Genomic DNA, 16250 nt, shown 5'->3' on the forward strand with positions numbered 1-16250 from the left:
AGGATAGCCAGGGCCACACAGTGAGATCCTGCTTTTTAAAAAAAAAAATAAAAGAATCTACATCAAATAATCTCCAGTGGAAAGGTCCTCATATAAGACTATATAGGCATAAAAAATGGAGTAGATGTCTTAAAAAAGCAAGACACTAAGTTCGGTGGGTAGGAAAGGGGGTGGATTCAAGAGGAGTTGGGGAGGGAGAGTGAATATGATCAAAACACACGTGAGACAAGATTCTCAAACAAATCACTTTAGTTTTGATTGCACAGTTTTCATTTGGTTCTGCTACTGGGATGTCACTCCAGACTCTCCAACTCCTGTCCTTAAAATCTCCATTGGAAGAATTCAGACCAGGCATGCAGAACATAGTCTAGAAGATAGGTACAGTTTACAAAAATAAGAGTGGGCAGTGGCCAGAGGGGCCACTCACTGTGGAGGAAAACACTCACAGACTGAGAGTGGACATTGGCCAGAGACATTGCTGTCCAGATGATTGGCAGGGCCTTTTGGATTGACTCTTAGAGGAAAGGGCAGTGATTTGTCATTTCCCTCCCTCTGTCTCTCCTTCCCTCCCTCCCTTCCTTATTTTCAATGAAAAAGCCTCCTACTACATAATAATCTTACATGGTTTAGGGATCTTGGGTCCAGGTTTAGATAATTAATAATTAATGACCACTAGGCAATTCAAGATGTCACAGCTCCTCCTGAGGCTAGTAACTCAGGTTCTGTTCCTTCAACTAGTAATTAGAGTCCTGCAGTTCTAGTTTTATAAGCAGTTGGTTAATATGGAGGGGTCCAGTCATAACATCTCCTACACCTTTTATGTGACTATGTAACTGACCTATTTTAAAGAGTTGATTTTGTCATCTTTTTAAAAGATGTACATACATGTATTTATCTGTTTGTGCATGTGTGCATTGGTGAGTGTGTGCATATGAGTTCATGTGCCTGTGGAAGCCAGAGTCTTCAAATTCCCTGGAACTGTAGTTTCAGGTAGTCGTGAGGCACTTAAGGTGGGTGCTGGGAATGAGAGCTCTGGATTCTATGGTAGACATTCAGTTGGAGAAATGCAGGAACAAGTAGCCCTGAATTCATTTGTCCATCAAGGTCAGAGGAAACTGTTTGGGGCCAGTGTGCTCTTGGAGCTTTTTTTCATTCTTTCTTAAATGGTAGATCAATGCATCCCTTTCTAAACTTTTCTGTACTAATTGTTCCATTTGTCAATTTTGGTAGCTTCAATTTTGCAAAGCAATCACCCTTTCCTTCTAAATTGTATAGATTTTAATTTCTACTAAATCTCTAGCTGTATTATATTTTCAGTTCTCTGGTAAACCTGGTAAACCTCTGCTTCTTTACTATCTTTTTCCCCTTGACCTGCGTTTGAGGGGTTTTGTAACTAGAGTGGAAGCCCCAGCATGCTATGTACTGCCACCCATGCCAATACACCAGCCAAAAAGGGATGAGTAATGAGCAAAAAGGAGGAGGGCATTTAACCAGGCAAGAGGGGTCCAGTGATACTAGGACCAACTTCCAGATACAGACATGAACTTCCAATTTAACAGAAGAATTTGAGCAAGGAGCAAGAGGCATTCATACTTCACCAGTCCTGGTGAAGACTGATGCTACTCATCATTGTCTGAGCACTGATCCTGCAAGATGGGGCCAGTGTACTGTTAAAGCTGTCGACACCCACTTCAGTTTTCAGGACATAATCACTCTAGATTAGAGCCTCACTGTTCTAGGTGTTTGCCCTTATCTGGGCAGGAACCTGTGGGCTACCGTACAGGCTTTGCTGTTCCTGGAGTCCAAGGCAATCAATCGCAGGTTTCAGTCAATACTTTATTTTTATGTCTTTAGCATAGAAGGGGAATGAAACAGACTAGGTGTCAGTAGATGTTTAGACAGACTTCCTTGAGGGAGATTCTATGCAGAATCAAGCAAGAATCTGACTCAGAGTTAAGGAGGTAGGTACAGGAGAGCTGGACTTTCTTACCTTACGGGCTTAAGTGATGGGCTTTTCAGCAAAAAAAAAAAAAAAAAAAAAAAAAAAAAAAAAAAAAAAAAAAAAAAAAAAAAAAAAAAAAAACAAAAAAAACAGTTTCTAAGTGGCTGTTCCAATTGCCTCTACTATGAGTGGTTTCAGAGTACTTTAAAAACACAAAAACAAAAAACCAGGGACTTTCTGATCCTCTTGCCTCTATTTCCTGAATGCTTGGATTATAGGCATGTGCTATTACACCCTGATTCTGTGGTCCTGGGGGACAGAACTTAGGGCTTTGTGCATGCTCTGTAAGTACTTTACCGACTGAGTTGTGTCTCCAGCCCTAAGTGCCAGCATTTTTATTTATTGACACCCTGAGCTAGCAGGACTTTTTTTCACTTCTTCCTTATCCCAGCTATTTCCATTTCTTCCCTTTCAGACAGTATATCATGTAGCCCAGGCTGGCTTCAAACTCATGGTGTTGCTGAGGATATCCTCAAATTGTTCATCTTCTGGCCTCCCAGTCCCAAGTGTTAGGATGACAGATCTGCTTCACCTTGCTTCACATGTCCTTGTGGAGAAAGGACATGTTCAGGTCCTTTCTCCACAAATTGTCTTCTGATTTCTGTTGAGTTATAATGTTGCTGTTTTTCTAATTTTTTTAAGATTGGCATAGAGATTTAATTTGTAAAGGTTATTTAAAATAATAAAGATGTTAAAGGCTATGAAATTTCCTTTGAGCACTACTTTCACTGCATGAGTCAATTTTAGTGTGAAGTGGTCCCCTCTACACTATTTTCTAAGAAGTAATTTCCTGTTGATTTTTCTCTCTACCAGTTTTCTGGAAGCAAGTTCCTTATTTTCCACATTTAAAAAATTCCATATTTAAATGTCATCATTGTTAGATTTTTTTTTCCCTTGAAATCTTAACTGTCTTTGTGGCCATGAACCCAATCTATGATTATGAATTTTTTCATGTGAAGAATATATAATATTGTAAAATGTATATTTGTTTTCACCCCATTTCCTGGCATACAATTCTGAAAACCCTTTCAATCTTCTAAGTGATGTGCCCTTTCGCATGCTAACGAGCTCACTGCAGGGCAGCCTGAGAAAGTTTCTGATTGGGAGCTAGGCCTAAGGTAGGATTAGAGTCCTGGGGTTTTCAGCTCTATCCACCAAGCTCCAGAGAGGGGAGAGGGGTTAAGCTCATCATTAATGGCCAAGACCTTAATCAGTTATGCATATGTAATGAAGTCTTCATGGAAATCCACAAAGTACGTGGCTTGGAGACCTTCTTAAAGCCAAGCCTGTAGAATCTCTTGGATGTTCATCCCGGCATGACTTTCTCTATGCATCTCTCCATATCCCTTGTGATATCTTTTATATTAAAGAGGTAACTGTGTTTCCTTGAGTTATGTGAGACACTCTAGCATAATAATCAAACTGGAGTTGGGAGCTGTGGCAACTCTGATCTACAATTGCCAGGTCAGAAGAGCTTGTGAGTGGCTTCTGGAGGAGCAGGGACTGAGCCCTTAGCCTGTGGAATCTAACCCTATTTTCAGTAGCTAGCATCAGAATTGAATTGAATTAGAGGATGTCCAGATGGTGTCTGCTGTAGAATTGCTTCTTGGCAGGCATGGAACCTCCCCAAACATCTGGTAATAGAACTATTTTGTGTTGTGAGGGTATGGTAGGAGAAACTGACTTTGAGAAAAAAAAAAAGCTGTCTTGCCTTGCACACACAGTAAAACTCTATGCATTTGCTTTTACCAAAAATTATTAGTTGTGTCAATTATTTTATGCCCTTGCTAATGTTTCACTAGATATATGTAGTTCTTATTTCTGGTGTATGTGTGCTATATGCATATGTACCTATGTGCACATATACAAGTGTGCATCCATATGTGAGCCAAAGGTCAACATTGGGTGTCTTTCTCTAATGCTTGCCACCTTTTTTGACTCAGAGTCTCTCACTGCACTCGGAGCTTATAGATTTATTTACACTGGCTGGTTAATGAATTCTGGGGATCTGCCTGACTCTGCTGGTTACAGACCTACAGTGTTGTCTTTTATATGGATGCTGGGATCTGAACTGAGGTACTTATAACTTGTATGACAGGTATTTAATCTAAAGAACCACTGGCCCAACCCCAGGTGTATGTAGTTCTAAAGGATAAGAATTGAATGGGCCCACTAAAACTAAACTTTATTTTGTTCTGTTTGTGTTTCTACAGATTTTTTTTTTGCTTCATGCTTTTTGCACCTATGTATATAATACCCTTAAGTATATAAATATTCTGTGTTTTTATTCTATTTCTGGCATATATCCTGTCCTTTGGGGGAATATTTTGAGCCTTAACTTTCTTCTTACTTCTGCTTTTGCTTTTTACTTATTATTGGTACTTTTTATTTTTCTTGAATTAAAGCTTTTTAATGAGATTTATTTATTTTTAGTTTATGTGTATAGGTATTTTGCGTGCATGCATGTCTGTGTACCATATGCATGCAGTGCTCACAGAGGCCAGAAGATGGCGTAAGATCCCCTGGAACTGGAGTTGCAGATGGTTGTGAGCAGCCATGTGAGAGAATAAAAGCAGAATCCTATGGAAGAGCAGTCAATGCTTTTCAGCCCTGAGCCTCCTTTCTGAAAAATTCTTGGGTATTTTATTTTCAATCTTTGTTATTTTATGCATTTTTTCTCTAAGTAGTATATATCTGGATTTTTATTTTTTAACTCTGGCAGTCTCCTGGGGAAAATTCAATGTCATCACTCTTGGTAAATAAACTGACTGACATGTTTGCTTTACTCAGAGATTAATTTTTCAGGTTTAATTAAATTGCCATTTATTTCACCCCCCCCATTACTATACCCTCTAGACAAATAGAATTTCCTGCTTTGTTTTGTTTTGTTTGATAGAACCTTGCTATGTAGCCCAGGCTGGGGAGGAACTGAAAATCCTCCTGCCTCTGCCTCCCAGTGCCATCATACACAGCTGACAAATAACCATTCAATGAGATTTTTTTAAGTTTTCATTTTGTTATTTTATTTTGAGACTGAGTTTGGCTATGTAACTTGGGCTAGCTTTGAACTCATTATACAGCCCAGGCTGGCCTTGAATTCAAAATCATGTTGTCTCAGTTTCTTCAGTGCTAGGGATTATAGTCATGTGCCTGGCTCTAAAGTCTTTTGCATGACATTTAAAGTGAAATGTAATAAATGAGTTTGTGGAATTGGAAAATCAAACTGATATCCTTTGACTCTAATCCATGTGCCCTTTCCACAGTATTAGAGATTCAGCGCAAGGATAAGCATTTCTAACTAAAGAACCTGGCTCAAGTTTATCTCAGCATTGGTGGGTGGCTCTGGCATATCAGCTAGGGTCTTTGATGGGCCAGACTGAGCATACTAGGTGAATAAGCATATTGGGTGGTAAGCATGTCAGATGGTGAACAAGAAGGTGATAAGCACATTAGGTAATGAGCATATTTGGGGATCAGCATATCAGGAGGTAAGCATAATAGTAGGTGCTAAGCATATACTGTAGGAATAGCTGATCACCAGTGTTTAATGGACCCACATGTCTGGTAAGGAAGAATTTTAAGTCGTTGGATGGTCTTCAGGTGGTCCCTTAGGAGGGTCCTGGACTTCTTGTCCTTGGAATGTTTTCCTAGCACAGGATTTGGGGCTTCTCAGGCCAAGGGCAGAAATTTAGAGTCTGTGTCTAGAGGGTTAAAAAGGTGACAATCCTGGGGAACCTCTAATGACTGTCACCATGAAGTGAAGTCTGGATTGTCAGAGTAGGCAGTCTGCCTTGGAATTGTATTCTAGGCTTTGTCCCTAGCATCCTTCTTCTCCAGAGGAATACATGTATCAGATGTCTTTATGTATGAATATCCTATGGTAAGATCAGAGGACATCCCTACCCTGCCACATAACTTGCTTACTGGGGTCCCTAGACTACTTGGGATGGATGTTATCTTAAAGAAAGCCTGTCAGATATTGCCATAAGACTTTCAGAGAATGTTCCTGGAACTCCAAATAAGATTATCTTGGGCCAAAGAAAATGTCACATTTCTTTTTTTTTTTCTTGTGAAGAAAACAAACCTTTATTATTATTATTATTATTATTATTATTATTATTATTATTATATCATTATTTACTGCATTATAGATAACCCTTACTCAACTCAAACTCAAAACATTTGAACTATAAGAAACACGAGGATTCCAAGTTTGACTAAATTTCTTCTAAGGAAATTTTCTACCTAAAACTGGAAAGCCAAGCATATTATATGAATCTGTTTTTATTAGTTACTTTATTTTTTGCTATAACCAAATACCTGACAAGAAGAACTTAAGGAAGGGTAGGTATATTTAAGCTCACATTGAGGAGGCAATCCGTCAAGTCAGGGGAGGCTCAGCAGCAAGAATCTGAGATAGCTAGTCACATTGTACCTGCAGTCAAGAAGCACAAAAAGCATAATGCTTGTGCTTAGCTTACTCTTTCCAGTTTATTCAGCCCAGTCCCTCAGTGATAGGTCAGTAGCACTTACAGTCAGGGTAGCCACTCCCTCCTCAGCTCCTCCGCTAAATCTTTTTTTTTTTTTTTTTTTTTTTTGTATTGTTTTTTTTTTTTTTTAAATATTTCATTTAAATTTCAGATACCATCCTGTTTCCCCATTCCCCCCCTTAGAAAACCCCTATCCCATGCCCCCTTTTCATTTTGCATTTATACATTTTTTTAAGAAATGTTAATCATAGGCTTTATAAGTTTGGTATTGTTCAATCAGAGGTGTAACCCACTACCCAACCTAGATATATCAACTATCTTTGACTGGTGGAGATACATGAACATCTGCTTCCCTGTCTCCCCCCTCTATCTCTCTTTCATCACCTAGCTTCTCCTCTCCTTCTTCTTCTCCTCTTCTTACTCCTTTTCTTCCTCTCAGTACTCCTCCCACCTTAGCTCCTCCTACACATCACCCTTCCTGTTAAAAGGAAACTTTTCTCTCAAAATACAATTAGAGCATAATTATGCCTATTTGTACCAGTGAGGTACAAGATAGTCCTAATACCCAGTCCATCCTTTTGTTGACTAACCAGCACCTCTGTCATCTATCCTAACTAAAACACTTAGTTCTGAACCTGGCTTTTTCCTTGGCTTTAGGATGAATGTCAGCTGATGACCATACACTCAGATCTTTTCTCTCAAAGTAAATAGCTATAAGTTTTCAACCCCATCAGAAATCCAGAATGACTGAGTTGACTATAATTGTGGGAAGCACAAAGCATAGCTTCTAAAACTTAGCCAATTTATAGAGACCTCTGAACACCTGGACACTCGCTCTACTTCAAAACGTTGGAGCATCTGTTCTTCTGCCTTCTGGCCCAGGATCATCTGACAGACCTTAGTGCTGCAGAATTATTAAGGGCTGATTACTCTGTCTAGGCAGATATAATCAGTCGACTATTCTGCAAGTGTGTCCTTTTCTGGACAGTAATTTGTCTGTAGAAGGAAGTGGCAATTCTTGCCTAGTGGCTGTCTCACCACAACTGGAGTAACTCCAAGGATGCTCAATTTCTTCTTAGAATTTAACATAGGAAGCTGTCCGGAGCAGACAGGTCTCTAATGAAAATGAACATTAATACTGAAATGTTTGTCATGTCAATTCTAAGGATTTCTGATGTTTTGAAAACCAGCTATCCATGTAAGGTAATCTGGACTGTTGCCTGTTAACTCCACTCAGCTATTTCTAAATAAACATAGAGAACACCCTTATAATAAACTCCAAGTCATGAATTTGCTATAGTCCCTTAACTCACAGGCTGACCATCTCAAATCAGTTAAAAAAGTTAAAGAAGGACTGGGTCTAAGCTTTGTATTCCTAAGTGTGTTATACTGGTACAATGCCTATGAGAGTAACAATATTCATTTCACTCTTATATCACTAAGAAGCTCATGCCAATGAAAACCTTAAAATTTGTAAACAAAGTAAATTGGTGCCATTTAAGAATTTATATCTTCATCTTGATATTAATTATACAGATTTCTACTAATAGGTTATGGCTATGCAGTAAACCCTAGCTAATCCTCTCTATTCCGACAAAACCACTACTTTTCCCTAGGGAGACAGCCCAACATTTACCACCTTAGTCCCCATGCCCAGGAAATAGGGGCGCTGACTCATCATTAGCTTCTTCAAGCTGATTATGGGCGTTGAGATATTAGAAGAGGAGTTGGGGGGGAGAGCAAGTTGACAATCCTCTGATGCTGTGTCTTCGCTGCCTCCAGATGGAATTCACGGACCTCAGAGGTTTGAGCAGGTCTGCCCAGCTTGCTTGTTGAGTAGATACACCAAGGCTGATCATTCTGCAATATACAATTCTCAAAACAAATTTTAGTATCAAGATAGTTTTTTTTTTTTTAAAGAGGGCTGACATTTTATTAAGAATGTTGGTTCTAACCGCTTTTCTATTTTTCCCCTCTTTTATTGGATATAATATTTACATTTCAAATTTTATCCCCTTACCATATTTCCCCCACCACCCAGGAACCCCTTATCCCATCCCCCCTCCTCCTGCCTCTATGAAGGTGTTACCCACCTACCCCCAGCCTCCCTCCCCACCCTCAGATTCCCCCCCCTCAGTGCTCAGCCTTCAGGGTACCAATGATCTTGTCTCCCACCTATGCCCAACAGGGCCATCCTCCCCTACATATACAGCTGGAGTCATGTGTCTCTCCCTATGTGCACCTGGGCTGGTGGTTTAGACCCTGGGGAGCTCTGGCTGGTTGGTATTCTTGCTCTCCTCACAGGGCCACCAGCCCGTATGGTTCACGGTTCCCTCAATTTACTCTCTAACTCCTCCATTGGGAACTTTGATCAGATTAATGGATAGCTGTGGGTATCTGTCTCTGGGTATGTCCGACTCTGAGAGACCTCTAAGGAGACAGCCTTATCAGGCTGCTGTCAGCTTTCCCATCCTGACATCCCTATCAGCGTCTATTTTTGGTGACTGCCTATGGAATGAATACCCAGACACAATGGTCTCCCTACAACCCCCCCTTATGATTCTGACCCACACTGTGTCTCCATATTTGCTCCCTTGGTTATTTAGTTACTCCTTCTAAGAAAGACCTAGGCATCCTCACTTGTTCTTTCTTCTTCATGAGCTTCGTGTCGTCTGGTAGTTGAATCTTTGTTGTTTCAAACTTTTGGGCTAATCTCCGCTTATCAGTGAGTAAATACCATGTGTGTTCTTTTGTGATTGGGTTACCTCACTCAGGATGATATTTTCTAGATACATCCATTTACCTAAGAATTTCTCGAATTCATTATTTTTAATAGCTGAGTAATATTCCATTGTGTAAATGTACCACATTTTTTGTATCCATTCCTCTGTTGAAGGGCATCTGGGTTCTTTCCAGCTTCTGGCTATTATAAATAGGGCTGCTATGAACATAGTGGAGCATATGTCTTTGTTATTTGTTGAGGCATTTTCTGGGTATATACCCAGAAGTGGTATAGCTGGGTCCTCAGGTAGTGCTATGTCCAATTTTCTGAGGAACCGCCAGACTGACTTCCAAAGTGGTTGTACCAGCTTGCAACCCCACCAACAATGCAGGAGTGTTCCTCTTTCTTCACATCCTCGCCAGCATCTACTATCACCTGAGTTTTTGATCTTAGCCATTCTGACTGGTGTGAGGTGGTATCTCAGTGTTGTTTTGATTTGCATTTCCCTGATGAAATGTCACATTTCTTTGTTCCTGGCAAGAATCCTAGCTCCCTCAGATTGGGAACACCATTTATCCCACACCAAATAGAAACTTCATTTGGGTATTATGTTCATCTTCAATTAATAAATTACAAGAGAACATGATAATTCATCACTTGGAACTTGGTCCAATAAAAACTGTCCAAAGCATAGGAAATATAGGGTGATAAAGCAGTTCCTCATTGGGGTAGGGGTCTTGTTTCTTTGAGGTCACTTGCATGTTGGGTGTGAGAAGATGAAATGGCTCCCAGGGAATCTGTCATTGAGGGACCCAAATGAGGCGACAATGTTAGCACTTGAAGTGCCTCCAATATGTGAGTGATGAGGGTAGCTTTGTCATGACTGTAGGGACTCTTAGTCCATAGTCTGGCATGGACCAAAGTGGCAGACAGCTCCCCACTCATCAGTATTTGCTATAGACCCCACCCTTAAAATCTCAAGGGAGAAAGCTGTTCCCTTCTCCCAGAATGCGGATGTGGCAGAGTACCATGTGAATGCATGAAGGGGTTTTGCTCAGGCTTGATGCTAATGTAGGTGATGGAATGAATGTCTCCTTGCTCATAGCAAAAATGACCAGATAGGGTGCAAGGAAGGCCCTGGCAGCTCTCCTTCCCTGGGAATGTCACCTCTACCCAGTCTCAGGACCATTGTTTTCTACAAAGCTCCCTTGGTGTTCAGTGATGTCACTGAAGGGCTGGTGACATTGATGTCAGTAATAAAAAGCAGCAGACCCTCAGCTTGTCCTCTGTACAGTTTCCAGCCTTCCCATCACTCACTAACATTTTCTTGCCATCCTGTGAGAAAAAGGGTATTGTCATTGCCCCTGGTTCACAGAGGACAAAATAGAGACCCAGGAAGCTTAGGCAGATGTTGGAGGCTGCATGTGGTCACTATATTGCTTGGTACCTGTCCTGGTCTCTGAATTGCCCAAAAGCTATTCACAAGACTTCATTTGAGCCATCTGAGCCCAGCACCTCAGTATCCTTCTTTTCCCAATTTTATAATTATCAAAATGGTCAGATTTCCCTCTTATTTCCCGTCTCTGGCAAGCCTAGGGTACCATCCACCCCAGGGAAGGAATCCCTGGCATTGAAGAAATGTTAAGTGTCTCAGTGAAGTGTGTACCAAGCCCTAGCCTCAGTGTTCTTTCTGGCTGTTCAAGTGCCCCTTAGCAATGTCCATCCTTGAGGCTTTGTTGCTGAAAGAGAACAAATAGGGGACAGCAATCCTGAACTGAGGTATAAAGTCCCCCAATTCAGCAAATATAAATGGAAACTCTGAGGCCGTGTGATTCACTTTGCCAACATGACTCATGTTCTGCTAAGGTTTCCATGAACAATATGTTCACAGTCTGGTTTAATTATAGCCTAGATCTGCCACTGCCTCGGTGAGCCCCAGAGGCACCCGGCCCTCACCCCCAGTGTTGCCAGTTGAAATGACTCCCAGGGAGAGAGGGGGAGAGGACACTGGAAATTGTTTTCTGCCAGTTCTATTGGTCACATAGCATAGTGTATAGCTTCTATGGGGGGCACTCAGTGAGGGGTGGCACCCCCAAAGGTGTTGGAAAAGCATGTGCTCACAGGGTGCTTATAATGCTAGGGCTTCCCCTCCGAGTTGAGATTCACAAGCACCCAGTGTGGGTGTTTGGAGTGATCAATTGAGAGAAAGAAACAGGGTTGAGTCAAAGCTCTTGCAAGCGAGGGTGGAGGGAACCCCGAGGCTGCCTGATGAGCCTGGGGGTGATTCCACACATGGGCCTGGGAACAGTGGACAGAAAATGGAAAACAAACCCCATCCCAGCCACTTCACAGGCACTTTACCATTGCAGTGGATGACACAAGGGTTCCTGTATGGAAGGGCATCATTTTACAAATGCAGAGTGGACCTTTCACTCTCTTACACAGCTATTCGACTGTTTCAGAAGCAGCAGAAGCTGGCTACCCTGAGTGGAGGAAAGAGGAGGCATTTGGGGCTGTCTCTAAAAGGAATTCTTTGAATGTTAGGTTCCAGGAGAACTTTACTCCTACCTATATTGTAAAATTTAACATTTGTTTAGCATTTACTATGTGCCAAGTAGTATCCATGCACTATACAAATATTAATGGTAGTCTCTTACAACAACCACAGGAAGCAGAGGTGTGATCATGGAGCCAGTCACTGTGGAGCTGGAGGTGGCAGCATGCAGGGCTTGGTCTGGGGCCTGTGCTCTGTAGTACTGCTGGCATAGGGCAGTTCTCCTGACCCAAGGCTGTGGTGTGGGGACAGAGCCTTGAGGAAAAGCATCTCTGTCTGTTGCATGTTCGTGACTTCATTCTCCCATGGTTGCATGTAGCCCTGGTAGGTGAGTCTAGCACCCTACTCCATGTGTTCTGAGGGTGTCCAGTGGCTCAGACAAAAGACAAGGTCTGCTTCCTTGGCCTTCTTTCTTCCCAACAAATTCCAAGTTCATTCCTGCATTCTTTTCCCTCTGTGTGTGTGTGTGTGTGTGTGTGTGTGTGTGTGTGTGTGTGTGAGAGAGAGAGAGAGAGAGAGAGAGAGAGAGAGAGAGAGAGAGAGAGAGAGAGAGAGAAATTGAGGAGGGGAGAGAGAAATAGAGAGAGGGGAGGAGAGGGAGAGGGAGGGAGGGAGGGACAGAGGGGAGAGAGAGAGAGGGAGAGGGAGACAGAGAGAGAGACAGAGAGACAGAGAGATAGAGAGACAGAGAGAAATATGCAGGTACCTGTGCTATGGGATACATTGTAGAGTACAAGAGACAACCCCAGTTTTAGCCCCTGCTTCCCACCTTGTTTGAGTCGGAGTCTTTTTGTTGTTCACTGCTACCTGTGTCAGGCTATCTTGATGAACCATCCTGCTTCCATCTTAGGCTTGAAAACCATCTTATGAGACAAATTAGATTCAATCCTGTTTATGATTAAACCTCTGTTTCTTAAGGATTGGGCTATGCCCCACCTGTAACTTTAACTACAAATGGTTCTGTACTGTTTATTCCAGGAATGATGGTCATGTCTTTGTTTCAGGAAGTTGTTACGAGTAACTTGTTCTATATCTGCAAGCCTGTTTGCCCACTAAGTCCTCCAATTGGAAACCCCTCTACCCCTGAGCTATAAAACCCTTATATTCCCTATGTCCAATGCTGACCGGCTTGAACCCCACCTTAGGGGGAGGCAGCCCTTGTACATGAATAAGAATGCTTATTTAATCATTTAATTTGGCCACAGTGGTTTGTTTTGGTTGTCTTTCTCCTCCCATCTTTGGGATTAACAGCTTCTGGAATTCTCCTATCTGTCTCCCATTTCATTGTTGAAGGACTTGGATTCCAGAGGCTTGCAGCTTTCCATGGGCCCTGGAATCCAAATTCAGGTTCTCATGCTTGACTGCAAAGCACTTTACCCACTGATCATCTTCTCATCCCCACTGTCCCTTCTAAGAGCATCCAGATTTCTCCCAGGGAAAGCAGGGGCACTTTGCAATAACAGGCCCTTTGGTGCCAAGTGCCAAGAGGAAGAAAGCATGTCAGTTAAATCTACAAGCAGGGGTTAAGATGTGCTTTCCTTCTCCAGTGTCATGTCCTGCCCCGGCTGCAGGGGGAGAGTGGAGTGTTTAGAATGGAACAAAGGACCTTGGCCACTCTAGGTGTTCACAGCAGATGCTTAAATTGGCCTCCACAGCAGGCAAGCCAGTTTGGGGTCCTCAGAGTTCAACATCTCACACTCAATTTCTCTCTGCTAGCTACTGTGTAGGACCTGCCAAAACTTCCAATTGATGCAAATTATCATCCACTTTGCATACTGAGAAAAAGCACTAGGACAGCTGAGTCACTATTCATAGGTACAGTGCAAAGGTCACCTGTCTGAATGCAAATTTCATTTTTCCAAAGCATCTGGCCTGTCCTTCAGCATACAGCCTGACTTGCAGATCCAGGAAGGTACCATTGCGTGGAGCTAGGGAGTGACAGCTACAACTGGCTCTTGAGCTTCTGCCATAGGCCAACAATTCATGTACAGTAGTAGAACATTGTTAAGCAATCATTGTTGCATGCATTTATTGTCTTGCTGACTTCTAGACTTACCACACAAAGATAGATTGTATAATCACCATATATTTCAGAGAGGAGGAAACTGAAGCACCAAGAGACTATGTATAATCAGAGGTGTTCTAAGCAGGAGGTGGCTGAAATTCTGATGTCTGCTGGCAGATATTCTGGTGAAGACAGGATTGGTTGGGGGCTCAGGAAGCAGTTGCAGCTGAGGCCCATATCAGAAACTAAATGCTGGCTCCCTTATAGCTGTGCCAAAGGTACCTCTGATCAAAGCATCTAGGGTGACTGTGTCTATATTACTTCTGAGACCCTGGTTACCAGCTTTGGCTATTTCCAAAACACTTATCTACCTTCCTTCTGACTTTCAGGTGTGTCCTTTGAGAGAAGCTGTTGGCCCTAGTCTTGAAAGCTGAGGAACTTGGAGAAATGGTCTCAGCAGAGCTCTAGGCATGGAGCCAGGACTCTCTGACCTCGTGTTTTTAGAAGCCAGAAAAAAAGCCTTGCTGGGCATGCTGGGGCTATGATCCATGACAGGACACTGTGCTCTTTGACTGCCCATTCACAAACATAACTGCAAACTCCCAGGCTGGCTTTAGAGTATAGGGTATGGTATTTGTGTACCATGTATGAAGCTTCAGCTTTGTTGTCCCTCTCTTTTCCAGGCAAACACCTCGCAGGACTGGGCCACTTATTCCAGGGCTCCTCAGAGCCAGTCCTGTTCTACACTGTTTCTGCCCATTTCCACTTCTGCACTTCAAGGTACATGCTACCGGCTAACCTTCTAGAATGTTCCCTATGACTGCCTTTCCTCAGGTAGGGCCTCCCCTTTTTTCAGTGAGTGGCTCACTACATTTCTTGCGTGCGCTCTCTCTCTCTCTCTCTCTCTCTCTCTCTCTCTCTCTCTCTCTCTCTCTCATTATGCCTCCTTTTTGGGGAAAATCATCAAATTTAAAACTCAGCCCAGCACATCTATTTTAAGTGCAGGGGAAACAGCCTTTGAACAACTTGCAGAATGAAAAACCTTTACAATTTCTGAAGACATCAGCTGCAAAGCTTGTAACTCATGCTTCCTTACTTGATGGGCCCATGGGTGCTTGGGGACATCAGAGATCTGAAGTCTATCAGGTGTGTATAACATGAAACCATGTTAAAGGGCAGATGGGAACAGAAGTTTATGATGTCCCAATGATGGTTTCCAGTCATTGTATCCTTTGCTGTGTCTACTGTATAGCAACTGCAGCCCTGCCTGAGGGGCCCAGACTAGGCATGTGTCTATATACCCGTGTATATGCAAGCATGTGTGTACATGTATGGGTATATTTGCTTGGAAAGGTTCTAAGTAGCACTGGGGTCTTTAGGCCTGATCAAGAAAGATAAAGCATACTGGAAGGGCTCCACCCACTATCTAGGTTCATCTACTCACTGCCATTTCCAGTTGTCAGAATCTTACTCCAAACAGTATCCAAGTCAGAGCACCTGCTCCTAGAAACTGTGGGTACCTCACACTTGGTGAAGTTCAACCACACTGGGCACTTACCCCTTCCTTCCCTTCTCACGGAATCCCTCCCAGTGTTCTATAAAGCAGGCCTCTCTCCCCTTCTGTCTCTAGCTAGCCTCACTGCCCTGGTTCTCCTTAAAGCAAATCTCTCAGGGAAGCATTTTGAACAGTCATGTCTCTGCTCAAAATTTCCCAGTGAATTGTGACAAAAACAAAGCAGATACTCCTCTCCCCCTGGCTTCCTTGAACATTTTAGTTCTTCTGCCTCAGGACCTTTGCACTCATTGTTTGCTCTAACACTCTTTTCTCACCCATGCCTGGCTCAGGCCCTCACTTCTTTTAGGTCTGATCAAGACTTGCCTCAGTAGAAAGCCTCTCCAACCCTCCCCACGTCTCGCCATATCACAAGCCTTGCCCCTGCACCTCTGCTTTGTCCTCTTGTGGCCTGTGTCACCCCACCACATCTAATTACTCATTCTTTCATTTCCTAGGATAGGGACAGAGAGGAGTTGGGATTGGCTCCTCAGCCCTGGGTTAAACTACAGGAGACAGATGGCCTGACCTCACCCAGCTGTCCTATCTGTAGGCTCTAGAGTCCCATCTTGCTGCAGGTGCTTTACTAATCTTTCTCTTGCAGGGGGAAAGTAGGGCTTGTGCCCAGACCATTGGGGAGGGTTTGGAGGAAGTGGTATACATGATACCATGTGAACTCTTCCTGGCAGTGCCAGTGGTTCCCTTGCATTGCTGAGCAAACATGATTGCCCTGGTCTGTGCACAGGAGTGGGATTGAGTGATAGGGGGTGTAGGCTGTGCTTCACCTCCAGAAACTTGTGCATCTCCCCAGGCTGGCAGCTACCAGACTGCCTTGCAGCTTCTGTTCCTGTTTCTTCTGCTCTTCACTGACCCCTCATAGGCTCACACCATGTAATTCTAGCATTGTTTGCACTGATAAGCGTGC

This window comes from Arvicanthis niloticus, chromosome X (assembly GCF_011762505.2).
Source record: "Arvicanthis niloticus isolate mArvNil1 chromosome X, mArvNil1.pat.X, whole genome shotgun sequence".
NCBI lineage: Eukaryota > Metazoa > Chordata > Mammalia > Rodentia > Muridae > Arvicanthis > Arvicanthis niloticus.